Below are 14396 nucleotides of genomic sequence, written 5' to 3'. Positions count from 1 at the left end.
ATGATGTGATGCTTGGAGTTGTTGTGGGAAGATCGGAGATCATAAATGAATCCACAGCTGGGAAACAGAGGAGTGGTTAAATTAGAGTAATGACTGATTGGATGTCTTTGAGTTTTGTGGTTTGTGTTGGGAGGTTATCAGCAGGAGGGAGTGTTTCTGTTAGTGGGTGGAGGAAGTGAGTAACGCTCCCTGTCGAGGAGGAGGAGGTGGGTGTTTCTGTGATTAAACCTTCACATTCATCTTCTTGTTGTGTTAAAACACAGATGGAAAATGTTAACTATGAATCTTACAGATGATTCAGTTTGTGAATTACACCACCAAGTATTAGAAATAAACCTGATGAGACCAGGCTGTTGTACAACAATTTTTTTTAATAATTTGTTTTAGAACTTTAAATATACGCTTTCGACCCGTCCAGACATCCATTGGTTTCCAACGTGTCCATTCATTTCCGTATCACTCGTTATTAGACTCTGGAGTTGTGTGAACATCATGCTGTATTAATGACATTATTGTTGAGGTAATGCGGTGCAGACCTGCAGACCATGCAATGATTAAGCAACGTTGACTAAAAGTAAAGCAAACTCGATATTTGCTGTGATGGATAACGAGGTCAAACTCAAGTTTTAATACTTGATTTTTTATACCAAATGGAAACTGATGAAGGCCTGAAACAGTTAAACACTTCAGCATTTAAATATGCTCTTGTCTGCTCTTCTGGGGGATAATGATGCCCCACATGCGGCTTATAATCGCCACCAGGAGGCTGATGAGGATGTTATTCAACCCTCCATTAAATAAATACTAGCTTCTCTGGTCAGCGTCCAGAAAACCGGAGTCATGTAATTGAGTGAAAGCTGGACTAACGCCCGAGCACTCAGCGAATCGTCCCTCCCCGCAGACCAGAAAGCAGCAGGCGGCTCCGGAGGGTCTTAATCCGCCCCGGCTCCGAGGCCGGGAATAGCAGCTCTGATCTGCTGGAAATCCTGCCGTTTAATCAGCTTGTCTTTCTGCCGTCCCTGAGCCGAGCGCCGATACCGGGAAAACACCCGGGCCTGAAACAACGCTGTCAGAGAGCAAGAGAGACGGAGCACGAGATGTGACGGGGGGGGCACGCTACAACATCACGGCGAGATCACGGCGAGAGGGCGTGTCAGGCCTCCAAAGTGGACACAAGAACTCAGAGTCATTCGCTTTAAAGATAAAAATAGCTGAGTTTTTCTTGGTAACTGAGTTAATGCTTCACAGAGAGGCGGTTTTATGTAAAAGAGGAGACATTAATTCTGTATTTTTAGCTGCCAGATGTTCCACTTTGTTCACCAGCTAGTCGTTAACTTTGTCAGATATGTGGTTGCTGAGCATGTTTGGTACCAAAAACAACGCAATGAGAGCGGAGAGAGACACCAAAACAATGAGCTTAAAGACTATATACAGCCCAGTTGCACAGCAATTCGTGAAAGTCTCAAAAGTTAATATATTAATTTGTGTACATAGACACAAATTTTGCATTTTTTTGCTATATGGTCAGCAACAAAGCGACAAAGTGCGATAAACGCTGTGTAGGGAGGAGGTCGGGGTGGATGAGAGAACACAGGAGATCGCTGTTTGTGTCTCGTGTAAATCCAGAAGACAACGTTGATTTAATTGTCACGTAACTTCCGTATTAAGTTACGGCACTTCCGTTACTTATTTCCGTTAGTTCCGAGTTATTCTAACCCAAACCGTGATCTTTTCCTAAACCAAACTAGTTTTGTTGCCTGAACCTAACCAAGTCGATCTTTTCCTAAACCTAACTAAGTACTTTTATTTTGAAAAAACTGGAGCGGAAATTGAGACGTGCGTCACGTATTGCTGGACATTCGTAGGAAAAAGCATATTGTTGAAAGTCGTGCTAAAAGGGAAAATTGTGTCTATTTACACAAATCTATTTACACAACTCTTCTGTGGGTTTGTTACCATCAGCGACTCCTTTCACATTAATTTAAATATGTTAATGTGTTTTTTAGTTAAAGGTCGTGCTAACTGAATTAAAGGGCAACTGAGTGGTTTGCAAGGAAGAAAACTGCATCAAAATAGACACGACGAGTCTCAGATCTCTTTCATTATCGTGGTTATGAAATGTTTAGTTATTTAAATTCACTTATCAGCTTTGCAGCTCATCTTATATAATTTGTTCATTTATCCCTCCCTGTCAGGAGTTCACTTGTACGTACGCTGCAATTCTGTTTTTCTTTGACAGTATGCGATAAATCCGCTGTTTTCTTTTAACCCTTTAACCCTGGTGGGACTAACAGAAAACGAGAGGGGGGGTGGGGAGGGATGAGGAAAGTAGCGATGATGAGATTAGAGGCTGAAAAGAGACTCGGAGAGTAAAGCGTCTGTTGAATAAACCTCTTATGCAAGTCGTCATCTCGCTGTCAAAACGGCAGCAGAAATGGATTTTTAATTCAGATCAATAACGACGTTTATCAATAGTCAAAGGGAACCTGAAAGTCAGGAGTGTATGAAGTGTTTATGTCAGTAAGAACGGTTCCTAAAAAGCTGACCTCCACAGTCAGAGGTCACAGTATGTGAAAAGGAAACATGATCATTTCCCTGCAGCTCAGTCTGACAGAAACATATTAATCTTATATAATGTTGAGGATCCACCAGTAGTATTTAAAATGAACATGTTAGTGACCCAGTTTCATCGAGGGACAAATGTTTCCACATTAAGCGCCACCGGCCTCCTCTCTGGTCTAATTACTGTATGAAATATTGATGGGCAGCTTGTTTGAATCCGTTCCACTCGTCTCCTAATTTACTATTGATCAGTTTTGGGATGGAGAGCCGGATGGACGCTGGTCCCTCCGTGTTTTATAATTATGTATCTGTAATATTTCATTTGGATATATACACATATCCTCTTTTGTACCTTTTATTGTGTGTATGTACAGTAGATGAATAATTTACTTAGTTTCCATCTTGGAAAGCTTCATCAATGAGGAACTGGAACTTGTGATTATTTTTGTCACCCAGTTTTTTTTTCCCCAATGAATTATTGATTAATGCATTAATCTACAAAGAAATTAATGAAACAGAGCACAAGGTTTTCAAATAGTTTGTTTTGTCCATCCGACAGCTCAAAACCCAAATATATATTCAGTTTATAATGATATAGAAAGCAGAAAATCCTCACATTTTATATATATATATATATATATATATATTAGATATTTTACATTTTTAGCTTAATAAATGTCAGTCCATCGATCCACGACTTTGGTCTAGACTGAAATATCTCAACAACTGTTAACTTCATTACCATGAAATTTTGTACAACCATTCACGTCCCCCAGAGGATGAACCCTACTGACTTTGGAGATCCTCTGATTTTCCCTCTAGTGCCACCATGAGGTTGACTTTTGTGTTTTTTTATTGAAATATCTCAACAACTATTGGATGAATTGCCATGAAATTTGGTACAACCATTCATGCTCCCCAGAGGATGAACCCTACTGACTTTGGAGATCCTCTGATTTTCCCTCTAGTGCCACCATGAGGTTGACCATACGATACTGGTGGTAAACAATATATCTGCTAAACACCAACATGTTAGCATTTAGCTCAAAGTAGAGCCTCACAGATCTGTAGACTCTTGATTAATTATTTATCAAAACTTGTCAATGTTTTTTGTCTATCAACCGATCAATATATCTCTTTATTGTTTATGCATTATTTAACAGTTGTATCTTTAAAATTGCCTGATCGCAAAGTGTATTTCTTGAATCACATGAGGGTCAGAAGAGGCTACATTAACTCCAAGTTATGTTTAGTTTACGGGATTTCAGTCTGGAAACATGAGTCATAAATGGGACAACAGTAAAGAAAAGAAAAGTTTTAGATAATGCAGATAAAAATAGGATTTAAAGGATAGTTTCACTGTTTTTTTCAACCATCCCCTGAGCCTCATAAGAGACATTTATCTTCACCCTGGGAACCGGCCTCATTAAAAAACAACGCCACGCTCGTCCCCGCCGACATTCCTGCGAAACAATTTGGATCGCGGCCAATCGTCTCCATCCCTGAGGTGTAGTGGTCGCCCCACCGAGCAGGACAACAATGGAGGGGTTAATCAGCGTTGCTCTGCTCGTCTTCATTTAATGGACGAACTGGTTGGCAGGAGTCCACCACTGAGAACGGGAACTGAGCGGTGGGGACACTGGGACCATTATGGCTTCTGGGAAAAGAGGGTTTTGTTTGAGGGGAGTTTGTTCAAGAGGAACACACTAGAAAAACCTGGAAAAGACACAGTGACACATTTAAAAACAGACTCTCACACCTCAAAATACACAGAAACAATCAGATTTATCCAGATTCAAGTGGTAAAAAATCTAAAACAATAACAATACATTCAAAACAAATAACAAATATGTGTGATAAAGACTGGAAGCAGACATAATCAAAGTTTGTAACTGTGTTTTACACATTTAAAACTACTTGTTCTACCATTTTAAGTATCTATTGGTTTCCATCAGTGGTGGAAAGTAACTAAGATTGAGGTACTTGTACTTTACTTGAGTATTTCCATTTATTTTCTGCCACTTTTTATATATATATGTATATATATATATGTATAATATTATATACAATATTATTTATATAATATATTATATATAATATACAATTTTATATATATATCATATACAATTATATATTATATATAATATATTATATTCTATTTTATATATATATCATATATTATATACAATTATATATAATATTTTTTATACAATTTTATATATATAATACTATATTATATACAATATTATATATATATTATATAAAATATAATATATATTATATACAATTTTATATATATATATATTATATAATAAATATATATTATAGAGAACTTTAAATATACATACTATTTTTTATATAATATGTACAGTATTATAAAATATATTATATACAATTTTAAATAAAACACATTATTATTATTATTATTATTATTATTATGATTATTATTATTATTATATTTTACATAACTTCGATACCATGTGCAATTTTTCTTTATTTTTGGTACTTAAAGTATAATTTGATGGTAATACTCATGTTCTTTTATATACATAAAGAAATGTAAGAAAATAGAAATAAACGAGTAACATTTAAATATGTACATAATGCCACAATATATGTAAAGAAATATAAGTACTAAAAGTACTAAAATTAAAAATAATAAAATGAGAATATAAGAAATAAGTACAAATATTTCCATTAAAACGTGCAGTATATAACCAAAAATCACAGTGCAAATAAGTAAATACAAATAGCTGAGAAGTGCATTTGCATTGAATGCAGGACTTTTACTTATACTTATACTGTAGTATTACTACTGTAGTACTTCTTCCACCACTGGTTTCAGTGTAGTGACAAAATGTACAACAAGAACAACCACATGCAGAATCTCCTCCTGATTATAGAAACCCAAAACAACATTTAATTTCTGTTTAATGTGCCCAATAATCATCATATATATATAAATGATGAAATGTAGATCTGCAGACAGGAAGTGTCCACGCCTGCAGATGAGTACAGTCTGAGTGTGTGTGCGCTGCTGTTACTGTACGTCTTTGTGTCTCTGGCTGCCTCGTGTTGGATGTGTGTTATCGGCGGTGGTTTCTCTCCGAGGCTTTTGTTCTGCCTCGCTCTGACGTCACCGAGCCGTCAGCTGAGTCTTTGTTACAGTTTGTGCAGCTCTGAAAATGGATCCTGTGTTCTGCTCGGACCACAGAAAGAAAGAAAGAGCTCTGAGAGGACTATAAGAGGGCAGGAGATTAAATACTCCTGATACAGTTTTAGTAACATATTTGTAAACTTGAACTTGAAGCTGAATTCACACATTTCTCTTTTCCTCTGCAGGAATTTCATGTCACATGATGTCACAAGTTCTGCTTTTTTCCCACAGTTTTTTAAATGTTTCTGGGGAGAAGTGTCTGGAGCTAAATTAAGCACTTTTCAAACATTTTAGAGGTTTAAGTGACAAAACGTGCATGAAATATAACAATTTAAATGCTTTTAAAGCAGCCTGGCCCTTCAGCAGCGTGGTGTCGGTGTTAGCTCCCATGATGCAGGGGGAGTTTTTCATGAACCTGCATGATTTCGTCTGTTTACAACGTCAATACAACAGTCTTCTCTCCCCTGTGAAGAGCGCCCGATCTTTTCCGATTTCCGACCATGTGTGAAAGCAGAGTTTTGGGGGAAGAAGAGTGGTAAAAAGAGCAGCACCAGGCATGTGGTGAGCTGTGTAACTAAATGCAGATGATTTTTACCTCCATGTGTTTTTCCTTTGTTTGATGGAATTTTTACAGACTGAAAAAATTCCATCAAACAAAGGAAAAATCCTCTGCATTCAATTACACAGCTCACCACATGCCTGGTGCTGCTCTTTTTACCGCTCTTTCAAAACTCCGCTTTTACACATGGTCATATAACCTAACAGCCGCCCTTCCAGTTCAAACTGGCCTATCAAGCGAGTACTGCCATCAGCTCAGACTGGAGACACCTGCAGTGAGAACCTGGGAAATCATAGCACACCTGATTACACTTGGAGCCACTCAGTCCCTGTCAGTCAATTAACCTCTTAACTACACACAAAAGAAAAACAAAGATAACTGTGATCAACCCCACTTGGCTTTGACAAACAGTTAGTGAGGGAGTTGTTGCTTCCTCACAACATGTACATGTAGGAGCTGAAGGAAAAGTACTGCAACCGAGAGTATCTAATCTGAGTTTATCTAATCTGAATAAAGAGTAAATGGGAGCCTGTTTTGTGCCTGCAGACAGATAAGAGCAGATATGCTGCTATCTGTAACTCCTTCAGAGGTGACTGTGTGTGAGTCAAAGCTATAAGGTGACATCATGGTCTGAAGGAAACAACATCAGGACGCTTAACAGATGAGTTTTCACGCTTTGAATTAATCTGCGTCTGTCAGAATTTACATCACTTCTTATTGCTGGTTCAACGTGGTGGTCTTTTTTTACTAATTGTTTCTGAAAGACGAGGCCTTAACGCTACTAAAACAACACTCCCAAGTGTATTTTGTCCAAACAATGTTTGTTTGGCAACAATTTCAATATTTTAGTTACAAAATCAACGTACAAGAAAATGTATCTAAGTTTTACTTGATCATATTTCATTAGTATAGTAAAACTACTCCATTTGGAGTCAAAATTATTTCATTTTATTGGTTTTATACTGTGCACAATGGTAGAATGTGATGATGCACAGGGTAAATGTCATGGCCAAAGGGTTCATTGTGTGCACAGAGTCTCCTGTAGTGGATATCAGTAGTATTTTATAGCCAGATTCACTTTCAAGAGGTAGAAAACCCATTTGGCACACCATGTGGCCAAATGGAGAGTCCTCCTGGTCCTATCTTTGTAGATTCTATGTGCTATGTGTTATTTATATCTGCTTTGTCACAGTTGTAGTCGAGGAGTTGCTGAATGAATTCAGTGTCATCTCTGTGCATGGCATTATTGCTATAATGGTGTTATCCACTGTCTAATCTAGAAAACATTTGAGGCGAGGATAAAAATTTAATTTTTTCCTTTTGGTTCATCAAAATTTACGCAGGCATAGTAACAGTCAAAATGTTACTGACACTGGGGATGAATTCTCTGAGGTCTTACCTATCCATAGAGACCAAGATCATGCATATAGACCTGGTAGTTGTGGAGCTATTCTTGATTTATTTTGGGTATGTCTGTCTAGGAGAACCAAACCTTCCAGCACCCTAGAGCTCCCGATGAGTTGATTCCACTAAATTCCTGTGTGATGTTTTACAGTGTAGGTGCGGTCCGTCCCAGGTGAAAGAACTTCATTATTTTTGAGTGTCTCATGAATCTTTAAATGCTGTTTTTAAGAGGATTTTCTGACTCCTTTCAGCAGCACAAATTATCTATTTAATGCAGGAACTTTACGTTTGCAGCACCTTTCAAAACAACATGGGCAAAAAATTACATTACACCATAATAACGTAAGATAACAAAAGAGTGAAATAAACAAATAGAACAGAGAAGACATATTTGATCTGTAAAAATACAATTTCAACTTTTCTTTGGTCAGTTTTACAACATGTTCAATTTAACTAACCTTCAGTTTATCAGGAGAATATATATACAGTATAAAAACCTGTGATAGCATTGCTACTGGCTTTCTGATTGGCTGCTGGTGATGTCACATGTTTAAACGCTTGTCATTGGGGAAGTTAAAAGTCATAAAAGGGCGATATGAGACAAGGACCCAGTGACCTGCATGTCGGCTCAGTGTCGGTCTAATCGCTGCCTGCAGGACTTTACATACTGACGCTCAACCTTGTGATAACAAAACAGGATGACGACACCTTTTTTAAAGGGCAACAGACTGGTGTAGTGCTACCTTACTTACGTACTTACTTATATATGTATATATACATATAGAATTCCAGTGAATAATTCCCATGCTGTCCCAGAGAGGAGTACAGAGGGCTGATAGAGAGCTTCGTCACATGGTGCAACGACAATCACCTGAAGCTCAATATCAGCAAAACCAGAACAGGAGGCCTCCTGTCCTGGTTGTCATCCACAGAGAGGAAGTGAAGGACTCATATAAGTAACTTGAGGTCCAAATATGTTCACATGCTTGGCCAATAAAGCATGCTTCAAATGTACATGTTGCTGAAAAGAAGCTACAAATACTAAAACGTGGACACACTTCTTCAACCCGGCAACACAGCAGATCAATACAATCACCACAGTTTCAAGGTGGGCCGCCAAGATTAGTGTCACCAATTCAGTGTCCGACCTTGATGTGAAATATGGTCACAATCTCTCACAAACTATCGCTTAGCAAATGACAAACTGAGCCGAGCGCTGACTACAACGGAGTCTTCTCATGATGGTAGGAAGAGAGCTCAGCGTTGCCAGATGGAAAATGTTAAACTATCGCACCCCACAGTGGCCTTGACCTTTGACCACCAAATCTGAATCATTCAATCATTGCAGATTTAAATCTCCAGACATGCCCTCTTCCCAGCATCGTTTCCCAGCTCCTCCTGAAGGATCCCGAGGCGTTCCCAGGCCAGATGAGATATATAATCTCTCCAGCGTGTTCTGGGTCTACCCCGGGTCTCCTACCGAAGGAAGGCACCAGGAAGCATCCTGATCAGATGCCTGAACCATGACTCCGAGCTCCTCACCCCATCTCTAACGGCCCTGATACACGTCGGTCTTCCGGTTTCCCTTTTTGAATGATGAACACAGACTACCGCCGCCTGCTGGTGTGGAGAGTTGTTTCCTCTCACGCAGGAGCAGAACGTACGGGCTAACCGGCCGTCGGCTGTAGTCTTTGCGGTGTGTTCAAATGCAACTTGTCGGCCAAGACAAAGACGACGTGAGGCGACGCAACAGTCAGCTTTCATCGCTGCTAGTTCTCTGATGTCGGATTGATGAGGAAACTAATTTTGACTGCTTGTATCTACGACCTCATTCTTTCGGTCACTGCCCAGAACTCATGACCACAGGTGAGGGATGGATCCAAAGCTTTGCCTTCCGGCTCAGCTCCCTCTTCACGCTTCATTTTACCCTCACTCGTAAACAAGACCCTGTGATACTTGAGCTTCTTCACTTCATTATTTCTATCACTAATATAAAGCCCGTCCAAATGCATATGGCTCTAATAGTTTGATCCAAACAGTGAGAAACAACTCTGAATCTGATGTGCTTCCCGCTCCAACATCCCGGGCGTCCCAGCTGAGCGGCCACAAGTTAAAACCAGATCTATATTTTCCTCTTGAGTACGTGCAGATAATATATGAGTCACTGTGTCATGGGATGCAGCGAGAAGCATCCAGAGCGTTGTGCTTTTCTCAGAAAATGGGAAACATGGGGACGAGTGTGCTCTGACTGATGAGCTGCATGCAGACACAGCTGACATCTGGCTAACAATAGAAACTCAAGAAGATGAATTTAACCTCCGCTGGCTGGAAAAATTGACACCTACGCTCACAGAATGATCGTACAGTTAACAACGTTGGTGCATTTAGAAATATTAAAGTTAATCTAAAACATTATGTGTTACTTTTACAGAGCAAGAACTCCACGCAATAACCTCTTTATTTGTTAATATCAGTAATATCTCTGAAATTTGTATACTTTTATTGTACTGATTTCTGAGAATTTCTGAACTGTTCCTTTAAGTTTAGCAGGACCATCATGCATTGTTCTGAACTGGCCTTTAAAGAGGCTATTTAATAAGGCCATATTTAGTTGAATATTTCACAGTCTACTTCACATAAATTCCTCGTAAATCCTTTGAGGTTATAAAGACTTTGATCGTTGAACTCTTTTCTTTATTGTTCGATTGTTTCTTATCCAGAAAGTGAACCTTGATATGCTATTGCTAAACAGCAGCTGTTAACATCCAAATATGAACAATAATAAACTTTACCAAGATAGCGCCTTTCTAAATAAAGTTTAGAGCTCTGTGAGGCTGTACTGTACATAATGATGCTTGCAGCTAAATGCCAATGGCAACATGCTAACATGGGAAATTGGGTTATTAAAGTATAAAAGTAAAGAGAAAATAAAAAATTATAAGGATGCAAATAGAGAATAGCAATAAAGAGCTGCACTGAGGTTGCAGGAACAGTATGATGCTCTGAGCTAAATGCTAACATGCTCACAATGATCATATTAACACGTCAAGCTTTAGCAGGTATAATGTTCCACCTAATGGACAACAGGCCAGCAGGGGGCGACTCCTCTGGTTCTATAGAAGTCTAAGAGAAAATGAGCCTACTTCTCTCTTGATTTATTACCTCAGTAAACATTGTAAACATGAGTTTATGGTCTCAATCTCTAGTTTCAAGTCTTCTTCAATACAGCATGATGTTCATTTAGTAAATGATGGTCCCATTTAGAGTCAAATAGACCATAAAGCAGGGGATAATTTAGGGCGGGGCTACCTTGTGATTGACAGGTCGCTACTACGGCATTCTGGGAGGGGTCTGTGTTTTCGTCTTACAACTTTAACCCTTTCACAGTGTGTTTTCACTTCATCAAAGTTAATTGTAACATTTTTTGTCGCCTAAAAATGTCTTATTTGGTTGCACTTAGCTCCACCCTCTCGTGTCACTTCTGGTGGCAAAAAAACAAGATGTTAACGGCCAAAAACCAAGATGGAGACAGCCAAAATGCTGGACTCGGCGTGACGCCACTTCTTCTATAGGTACAGTCTATGATTCCACCATGTTCACCATTTTAGTTTAGCATGCTATCATTTGCTAATTGGCATTAAACAAAGTACAGCTGAGGCTGATGGGAATGTCTTTCAAATGCAGGTATTTGGTAAACCAAAACCAAAGTATTGGACCTGATGGTGGCGCTAGATGAAAAGTCAGAGGAACACCAAAGTTATTACAATTCATCCTGAAGAAAAACATGAATGTTTGAACCAAATTTCATGGCAATTCATCCAATAGTTGTTGAGAAATTTCACTAAAAACCACAAATGTGAACCTCATGGTGGCGCAAGATGAAAGGTCAGAGGATTGCTCAATGTCTTTAGGATTAATCATACGGGATTCATGAATGTCTGTACCTAATTTCATTCCAATCCATCCAATATTTGTTGAGATATTTTAGTCTGGACCAACAGTAGCGTGGCTAAAAACAACCTTAAAACATCCTGTTACATGTCTGTGTTTGTGTGGATCCACAGGAGGTGCAGCCTTTGAATCTTTACGTACAGTTTGTGTTCGCAGTGAGAACAAGGTGTGTCAGATTCCTGCTTCAGAGTGTGTGTTAAAGTCCTCGGCTGTGTGTGGACGTGCAGCGAGGCAGGAGGACAGACGTGAAGCCGCCGGGTTGGACTTTGGCCAAACAGGCAACACTGCAGCAGCACTGCAGCAACATCCAGGAAGCAGCACAGACGTTTTACCTCCGTCAGCTCCATACGGGCCGATCACAAATCAATACTGATCATGTTAATAGCTGCAGCTTTTTGTGAGCAAAAAGTTGCCTATTTACACATCCAGCAGACACAGAGCAACTTTATCATTCATTTGGAGTCATATTATTTACTATATATTTGTGACCTGATGGATGCAAGTCCAATATTCTCGCTCTTTTAGCTCTGTTTTTGGTCCCCACCATTAACATTACAAACTAAAAGAGGCTTAAAAGCTCCTTAAAGCCTCTGCAACCTCTTAGTTTTTGTTGACCTGTCTAGACCTTGTCGTTCTACACATGTCCACTAATTGCCCTTATAGGGTTTCCTACATCTACCAGTCACCTGACCCGGCTCCCCGCTGCACACCTGCCTCTAATTACCCCCATTAGACCCACAGGATGTTCAGTTACTCCAGTTGCTGCCTGCTTTCCCTTCTGGATTTGTTTGCCTGCTTAAACTGCCTTCTCCTTCCCTAATGTAAGCCTTTTTTTAATCATACTGACTGTTGAAGGCGCTCTATGCGACATCCAGCAGCACTAACTATTGTCTATGTAAAGATATAGAGGAGTAATGTCTACCTGAGCAGAGAATGAAGTCACTCTCCCTGTGTGTGTGTGTTGTAATCTGAGCTTCTCTGTGCTTTGTTGACGTAGCCAGCCGACCGCACATGCTTTTAGTGCATGTGAGCGTGCCACACTGGCTAGCTAACGGCCACCGCTCTGCACTGCTCTCACACGGTTATAGCTGATAACGTCTTACCGACCGACGTCGGAATTGTAGTTCCCCTCCAGGTTAACACTGTTAGCTCTGTTAGCACCACTAGCAAAGAACATATATTGCCAAGAAGTGAGAGTCAATTGGTTGTTGTTCCATTGCAACATCAGCGCGCAGCAGCAACGCTACGCTTCTGCAATTTTGGACTGAAAGCGACTACCGGACGCCAGTGAAACGTCCGCCTACAAAGTGTCGAACAAAGGTAAAACAAAATGATTTCTATTCTATTGTCATATTCTACTGAAATGGCCTGTGTTGAACAATAAAATATTATAAATATAGTTAGCGTTTTCAGACCAAAATGGCGGCAGTGGCTGTTGTCAAAAAAACTCGCCAGTTTCATCTCTTTGCTTCTATACTCTTTGCCGTTAGCTGCGAGCCGCCAGCTCAGCCATCGTCATGTTGAGAGCTGTGCAGAGGCAAAAGAAATGCTCCGAATCTCGCATTTAGCACCTTTAAGCATTGCTTTTGGATCCAGTTACTCTTTACATCATACCCTGAAATGTGATGAAAATCTGAGATTGTTGCACAACAGTTGCAGTACAAAGTAGGAACGAATGCAAATATATAGAGTGCAAATAAAAACAAAATATAAACAATACAAGATTATCAATGAGGTGCAACATATACACAATGTCAAGGAGCTTTATTTTCAGTCATAAGACATTCATCAGACTTCACCTGATGACAGAAACATTAAAGTTGGATTCAAAGTGCAGAAACTGTGCAAGAGTGTAAACATGTTTTATTGTTTGTTTTAGGGCAGTTGATGCCGTACAATCATTAGCCAAAAAGAGGAAGTGCTTTATTCATGTGTTCTGTCTTATTTCACTTCCTTATTGGTATTTGCAGACAGCCTTAACCCGACTTACAACCTTTTTACCCCTTCTCAAACTTCCTGTTCAGACTGTTACTGCATGTAAAGCACAAGTGCAAAAGGCTTATTTTCCATTTTCCCTCTTGTCTCTCTGCTTCCTTTTGCTCCAGTAAAACATCACAGGTTGGGAACAGACTGCATAGATTCCCACAGTGGGGGGGAGGAGGAGAAAGGAACAATAACTTGTGTTAAATGTCCCAAAATCCCAAACAGGACACACGTCTTGTTCAAGGTGAGAAAGACTTGGACGTGGCACGATGATCGGCTGCCCCCTGCAGCCCAGACGGAGGTGAGCCAGCCTCGTGCCACTCAGCCAACACTGTTACACTCCTTTGTGTCCTGAAATAGAGACGTCGGCTCTCTAAGTGGACTATTTTCCCGTCTATCCATCGCAGCAAATGGCACTTTACATTAGACTTTATGGATCTGAATAAAACATTCAAGCTCTCACCCATCCAGGCACTCATGCTATTCCTGTGAATGCCTGAATGCATAGAAAATGCAGTGCAAGTGCCATTTTTCCTACATAATAAGTCACTTTCTGGAGCAAACAATCATATGCATGAGGAAGAATGACATGTATTTTTATTTGGGGTGAAGGACAAACAGTCACATCTGTTTTTTATTCCTGGAAAATCTGGCTTTAATACCCACGGTGGCTTCTTAAACTCACCTACTTTTTATTATGACACAATCAAATCACAATATCACGTTAGGTAACCCCTTTGCACTTTGCCTCCGTCCTTGGCTCGCACTCATATAGGCTCC

This window comes from Sebastes fasciatus, chromosome 15, assembly GCF_043250625.1.
Source record: "Sebastes fasciatus isolate fSebFas1 chromosome 15, fSebFas1.pri, whole genome shotgun sequence".
NCBI classification, from domain to species: Eukaryota; Metazoa; Chordata; class Actinopteri; order Perciformes; family Sebastidae; genus Sebastes; species Sebastes fasciatus.
The sequence above is the reverse complement of the archived record's forward strand: the minus strand, read 5'-3'. Positions refer to the sequence as shown.